At 38.8% G+C, this 7119-nt stretch overlaps 2 long non-coding RNA genes across 17 annotated transcripts in view; one reads left to right on the forward strand and one right to left on the reverse strand.

Moving 5' to 3' along the window:
• The window catches only part of LOC119355752, a 6575-nt gene extending 2319 nt beyond the window's left edge, over window positions 1-4256 (forward strand). For 4 of the 16 annotated variants that reach the window (XR_005171674.1, XR_005171670.1, XR_005171682.1 and 1 more), the window contains 6 exons: window positions 232-503; window positions 1027-1171; window positions 1756-1924; window positions 1992-2063; window positions 2883-3162; window positions 3792-4256. This is a non-coding gene — a long non-coding RNA (uncharacterized LOC119355752). Of the gene's footprint in view, window positions 1-231; window positions 504-1026; window positions 1172-1755; window positions 2088-2882; window positions 3163-3791 lie in introns of all 16 variants that reach the window. The other 12 variants (XR_005171676.1, XR_005171677.1, XR_005171672.1 and 9 more) reach the window with 12 other exon arrangements.
• Window positions 4257-5251: 995 nt separating this feature from the next.
• On the reverse strand, window positions 5252-6496 carry LOC119359702. The gene is made up of 2 exons (XR_005172631.1): window positions 6025-6496; window positions 5252-5689 (listed from the first exon to the last, which is right to left on the reverse strand). It is a non-coding gene; the product is annotated as an uncharacterized LOC119359702 (long non-coding RNA).
• Window positions 6497-7119: the final 623 nt, after the last annotated feature.

The raw sequence follows: 7119 nt of genomic DNA on the forward strand, positions 1-7119 counted from the left end.
AAATTTACTATAAATTTAACCTACGTTTTTCCTTGAGAAGGTTTATAAAATTATAAGACATAATTTGATGAAAGAGATATCTCTACTTCTTGGTGTTGCATCAAGGCCTTGATATTGGACTAGAATGCATATGTTTTATATAAAAAGGCAAACCTCATGCATTTGTTTTGATTGCAACATTTTTTGCAGTCATCAATAGTAATACGTCAAGTACTGTTTGATCATTTTTAGGGTATTGTCAATCTACTTACAGACCACTTGCATTGGGCAAGAGGGTTCTGCTGCGGAGACCAAGAAAAAGGATGGGAACATTGGGGACGCCTCAGCTGCCATCGATGAACGCAGCTCGGAACAGGCAAAGCTCCATGCGAGGCTCCCCTGGCTGCCGAGCATCTCTGAGAAGCCCAAAATGAGATGAGATGATGTCATGGTGATCGACAGTGCCACGCAGGTTATGCCGGAGACCATCATGTTCCCTGTGAAGTTCTTCCAGTTCTTCACCGGTGAGGCGGCTCTAAAATCTTTGATTTCATGTCAATTAAAAATAGTTTGTAGGTGTGTTGGTAGTGGCACACAAAACTGAAACTAAAATCTTCTTGCATAAGCGCTGGATGTTATTGAAAGTATTATTACATATTGAATTTAATTCCTTTCTTGCACCCACAGTTGAGCTAAAGCTCTAAACTGCACACTCGCACCTTATCAGGATTTAGTTGTAAATTGTTGCCACCGTCGAATTAATTAATATGAAGCCAGCAATTGCTGGGTTCCAGAGGAATTATGTTGTTCTAAATAATGAATCCTAAACTACGATGTCTGTGTGGTGTTAATCTTTTGGGAAAGGATTTGGAAGCTGGATAGACACTGGTCAAGATGATAGGAGCATATACTGAATAAAGAAATTAGTTTAATTGTGGCAGAAAGCATGATTACAGACATTAACTAGTTTAATTCAGTACAAAATTTTGGGTATCGTTATTAGTGGTTCGTGACTGAAATTTTGTTTGAAATTACTATCATGTGCAGAGCTTCTGCCAGCAGCAAGCGAGGTCATCTCCTTCTTAGACCAGTACTAAGGACCGCTGTTATGTGGATCCATTTTACATGCAAATGTCGAGCCCATCATATCGTGTTCGACCCATGAACTGGAAGGATTGCTTGCCATTATGTGGTATAGTTGTCCTTTGAGATATATTGTTGTTTGTATGAATTATGAGCTTCTCTGTGTCTAAATTTACTCAAATAGTCTTCCAGAAATCTTGTTTTTATCCACTTTGGAGTAACTGTTCGTTGTTTGACACTTTGTTGTTAACCCTCAATTAAAGTTATTCCTATATTCAGTTTGCTATACCAGTTTATGTATACAGAGGATGTATTATGCATGATATTCCTGTGAAATTTTCGTTGACTGTATTTGTAAATTTGTATGAAGGTGTTATCAGATTACCAACTCATAGATACAAGTGATCGAATATTAGTCACTATATTACATTTTTTATTTGCTTATTTATCTAATAAGTTGTGCCTTTTGGAATTATGTCATCATAGTGGAATTTCAAAGATGTTAGTGATTACATCTGAGATGTAGTAGCGTTAGTTTTGATGTGAGATAAATGCCTGCACATTTTACTGTTTCTCTTATGTATTTTCGAAACGTAGTTTTTTTATTTGGCGCATCGCCTGGCAAGTATATATCTACTACTATTATGAAGGGGAGTATGTAGGTCATTTCGTTTCCTCCCCTCCCCATCCTAGGTTGTTGGTCAGGCCACCTGAGGAGAGGCACCAAATTAAGAAGAGAGAGACATCAAAGATGGAGCTGTGTTTAGCTTCTCGCTCATCAGAGACCTTACCCGGCAGAGCTGCTTGAGGGGCTTGCTGCCATGTGGTTTTGCTCAAAATAGCTAGAGCACACACGCGATAGGTGGAAATCTCTTGCTTCTTGGCTTGATTTGGTTCAGTTTTTATTACTGATTTGGTTTGCTTGCAAGGTCGCTTTGGTTTACAGGGAGGAGAGGCTGAGGCTGATGCTTCTAGAGTTGGTGTACGTTGCGTAGAGAGAGGTGAGGATCTCCCTCCAGTATCTTGTAAGTCTGGAGTAGGACAATACGTTGGGCCTTTTCATTAATGGATGTTGTTTCTGCATGTATCTTGACTATATATTCGATCCGATGCATTACTTTATTTTCTAGAAACTTTACTCTTAGGGTAAGTGCAAGTAAAATGTCGGTTCACATTGGAAAAATTCACTCAGCGTTGTCCTTCTGTTTCATGCATGATGCAATAACCATAAAACATGTTTGGCACCATGGAAGCCACAAGGTTACAGAACTAGAGACATGTAACCTACTTAATGCCTTATATCTGTCTTCCTATGTTTAAATATTTAGATATTTTTCTCTAAATTATTTAGATATTTTTCGATCATGTACCGCCTCTCACTGATTATTTATTTATAGCAAATCCATGAAGTTTATGATTTTCGCATATAGCTATTGTTTTACTTTTGCCTTGTTGTGACCTGTGAGTACAATTAGTCTTCTGGCTAAATTCTTGTTTTATATTCCCACGTCATCTTAGATATTTCATTCATTGTCACTACTCTTAATTTTGGTTTACAAATTTGCCATGGGTTAATGAATTTTTCAGGTTCTACTGAATTTTTCATGTTGAATTTGATTGTATACATACTTGCTAATCCAATTATAGATAGCTAAATAAATTGAAGATGATGCCACTTTGTGCATTGTACATCTATTGGAAATGGCAATATTTACATGACCAACACTTTCCCATTCAGTTTAGTCTGCTATTCTGCTTGTACTATCATTTCTTCAGATATATAGATTTTTTGTTCTACTAAACTCTCATGCTACTTGAAGTTTACGTAGAGAGTTTCGGTGGAGCAAAGCAGAAAGGAGTTCAGTGCGAAGGAGAATAGGAGGGAGGAGAGATCTGGACGCACCAAGACAAACAAGCGAGCTGATCATGCCGCCAACCTTGTTCTGTGCGGCTCGCTGGAGCCAGACGATGAGTCCTTGCCTGCCTCTGGCCCTCCTAACAATTGCTGTGAACCCTGTTATGCGCCCTTGGCTGATCAGCCAATCTTACTATACCTTTCCCCCTCCCGGGTCATCATGCTCAGGCCCTAGCTTGCATCTTGTGAGTTTTAATTAATACTCCCTCCGTCCGGAAATACTTGTCCTCGAAATGGTTGTATCTAGACTTATTTTAGTTATAGATACATCCATTTTATCCATTTGTAGGACAAGTATTTCCGGACGGAGGGAGTACAGCAAAATATCGCACGTACTTTTGTTAGTTTACTTCACTTTTGCTAGCTTGTTGATACTTTGCACAAAATTGCTAGAGAAATAGGCACATCAATTAAATGATTATACATATAAGTCGATGGTGGTATTTTTTCAGAAAAATTACATGCATTTCTATGATTCTCCATTTTCCAGATTCTTCCTGCATTTATGTGATTAATTGAAATACCATTCTAAATGCATTTGCTTACTAGGATAATTTAAATTTCTGGATAAAATTGTAGTATATCTTGTGTCAATAAATATATGTTTTGCGTTTCATGCTGTGCGGCATATTTTTCTTATCAACTATTATGTTACTGAAAAAAGTTGTTCAGGTAATGATGGTATCTCACGTAGTGGTTAATGGTGATTTTTTATTTCACCATTTGTTCTTCCTCGAGTACCTGTTCTTTTTTTCACTCTGTTGTAAGTTGACGATATGCCCCTTTTGTGTGACACTTTTTCTTTCCTATACAGGAAGGACTTGGCACAGTTGTGACGTTAATGAACAACACTCCAATCAGGGACCACAGTGACCTCGGGGAGGAGATCAAGAGAATCAACAACCCTTGGTGGTTTTCCTCATCATCGGCACAACTGCAATCAGCAACAATGATGACCAGCTCACAAGGCAGCTACTGAACCGTTCGAGCCTTGTTGCAAAGACAACATGGAGACCGAGAGTGATCCAGAGAGAGGGGGGAGACCGGGAGAGGGAGGAAGAGTGTTCGAGAGAGGGAATGAGGGAGAGTGAGGAGGAAGAAACCTTGCAAGTACACATTGGTAGGACAACCATATTCTAAAATAAAAAATGGGATTTGGTGGCAAGCCATCATTGTCTTTGTTCCCGGTGTCTGTCACACACGATAACTTTAATGTCGAATGCATAATGGATGCATTCTTAAATTATTTGATTATAGAATTTTTAGCTCTTGATATTCACATATCATTCTGAGAAACATTTTTGGTTGAGAGAAGAAAACAAAGGAATAAAAGGAGAGTGATTTACTGTTAAAAAAGAAGTCGCCAAGGCAGGCTGGTGTGCAAGATGATTTTGAATATGTATGCGAGGTACAACTAATGTCGAATAATTAAAAAATATATATGGCACGTTGCTGCGCTGGAATGCACTGGCAATTAGGTGAGTCTATTATTGGCATGAGATTATGTGGGATGCTCACTTGTCCCGTCAAAAATTATGTGGACATATGTGGGCCTCTCACTTATATTACTAGAAGATACCCCACGCGTTGTTGCGGGATGTTTTGATAAGTTCTTAAAGATTGCATCAATATTGAATGAGATTACTGTGTCACATTTGTTCTATTCGCTTGAGCAATCAGAAAAAATAAAGTCTTAGTATAACTCCTCAACTATAGAATATGAGTTTACCTTGTTCAAAATATACTGAAATGAGAAGCATAGTGTGCAAGTCGGAAAACAAATAGAACATGAAGTGATAAATTATGTGCACTTTCAGCTTACAACGTGAAGTGACATTATAGAAGAATTAATGTAGTAGTGATACTCTCACCACACACCTACCTAAAAATATTTGCATAAAGTGACTAAGATACCATTAGAAATAAATCAATATCAATCTATTAGCTTCAATGATATCCACGTGTGAATCCCACAACCAAAAGTGGAGACTGCTAGGAATATGCATGTGGCATACCCGCATTACTAAAAGACAATGGACAAAGATACTACTCCACAGACCCGCTGGTGTATTACGAAAACACACTCAGGGCATAACATCTAAATCCCTCTCCCTTCTACCATTGGAAGTCAATCTAAAGAAATGTTTCATCAAATGTTAGAGAATAGGAAACATGCTTAAGAAAAGTATGTAAAGTTCAGAATAGTGTACCTATTGAAGCTAATTCAAGGGACCTAGAATTTCCAAAATGGACCATCAGATAGTACTTCCATAATTATATCTCACAATATAATCTGAGTTGAAAATTGGAAGGGAAATAGATTTACATCTTCATGGATATACATGATTAGCCGATTTCTCAAGTAATGGACATGTCCAAAAAATACACAATGTTCAGAACACAACTGGTAGTTTTAACTTGATACATTATACAATCGATGTGAATAAAGGAGAAGACTGTGCACAACATATGGAAATATTAGGAGTTTGCTATTCAACCATGATGTGATGAGCATGCTTGGTCACCAGTAGTTTTTCTGGGCATGTAAAATGGGTAACCAAAACTCTAACGACTCCATTCACCATTGGCATACAGGAAAGACACGGAGATGGAAAGGGCTGACCAAAACTGTAGTGACGCCATTCATCATTGGCCTACAGGAAAGATTTTGAGAGCTCACCGAGGACTGCTTTTCATGCCAGAATTATATTACTGAAAAGGCAAGAGAAATAACTTCCATCTATTAGCAACAAATCCGATACATCAACTATAAACTAAGAACCAGTACCTTTGTAGGCGAAACCGCAAAAAAACAATAGCAACTAATTATGACAGCAAATGAGATGAAGATAGAAATATTAGCTGCCGAATTCAACTGCAAGGTCCATGGAAATCAAATTCATGTTCAGATACAAAAGTGTATGTAATGTAATTAAGTTTACATAATAGCTAGCCCATATATATGACTGAAGGTAGAAAATGAAGTGAGCAAACATATCTGAACCGAGAAAAGCATGTGCAAAGGCTATGGCAACCTACAGGCTTACCATGAATCATCGTGAAGAAGAATGATGTCACAAATTTCATCGACACTTTTGACTAATCATCAGTTAATGTTGATTTGGGATACCTCCCAGGCAGTATCACTCCACAACTCAGGAATATGCCCGTGAGGATACCTAACCTCGATGACGCCGTGCAGATAGACAGCAGTGTCAGGGAGGAGAGTTGGCTCTGTCGAGATGTGGAGGCTGTAGCTTGAAACATAGACCTCGATCAGGAGGCTCGACTCCACGACACGCAGATGGACGGAAGCACAAATAGCATGTGGCGAGGATCAAGGAAGAGAAGAAAGGGGGCAGAGGAGATGACGGGGAGGGGAGAAGATTAAATAGAGGCACGACATCTTGCACTGGATGGGAAGGGAGGGGAAAAGGCGATACTGAGCACAGAAAGAATGGGGAAAAATTAATTGCAAGAGGGAGAGCAACTCCATCCTTGCATCTATTCGGTGGAGAAGACGAAGTGGAAGTGACGTAGGAGATTTAGTGATGGAAAATCAATCGGCGTTGGAGTTATTACCAACAGAGATGGCAGGGCCGTGATGCTCCAGCTGGAGCTCCATTTCTTTTCAGAAAAAACACCAAAAACAAATGATGACATGGATGGCTGAGGGCATTATGCATGTTAAAAGTTGCTTATGCGGCAAGATTGCTGAGTTGGGTAGCTTGCATGTCAAGAGAATTAGTTTAGTGGGGATGAACTATTTAGGTATTATAGATGCGCCAGATGTGGATGGGGGTTGGAGTTGGTCTATTCAGTTACGACCGTCTAATTAGAGTAATTTTTCTACTTTAGAAAATGTGGTGAATTTTATTTCATTAGAGATGGCTTTACGACAAATTGCATAAATGATCGGTTCATATATATTTTTCCATCGAGTCATATTATTTTCTTGGTTAGGATAAAAAGGTAAATACATTGTGTGGTGGCTTCAAGAGTTAATAACGAACATGATGGCGAATCAGTGCATGCCCAACGACAAAACATCATATTTTCGTTTCGTAGTAACGAACGGAATTCAACCGTATTTACAACGTTGCAATGGCTCAGGAGACATGAGATATGCCTTCTTGGCGCGC

This window comes from Triticum dicoccoides, chromosome 2A, assembly GCF_002162155.2.
Source record: "Triticum dicoccoides isolate Atlit2015 ecotype Zavitan chromosome 2A, WEW_v2.0, whole genome shotgun sequence".
Taxonomy (NCBI): domain Eukaryota; kingdom Viridiplantae; phylum Streptophyta; class Magnoliopsida; order Poales; family Poaceae; genus Triticum; species Triticum dicoccoides.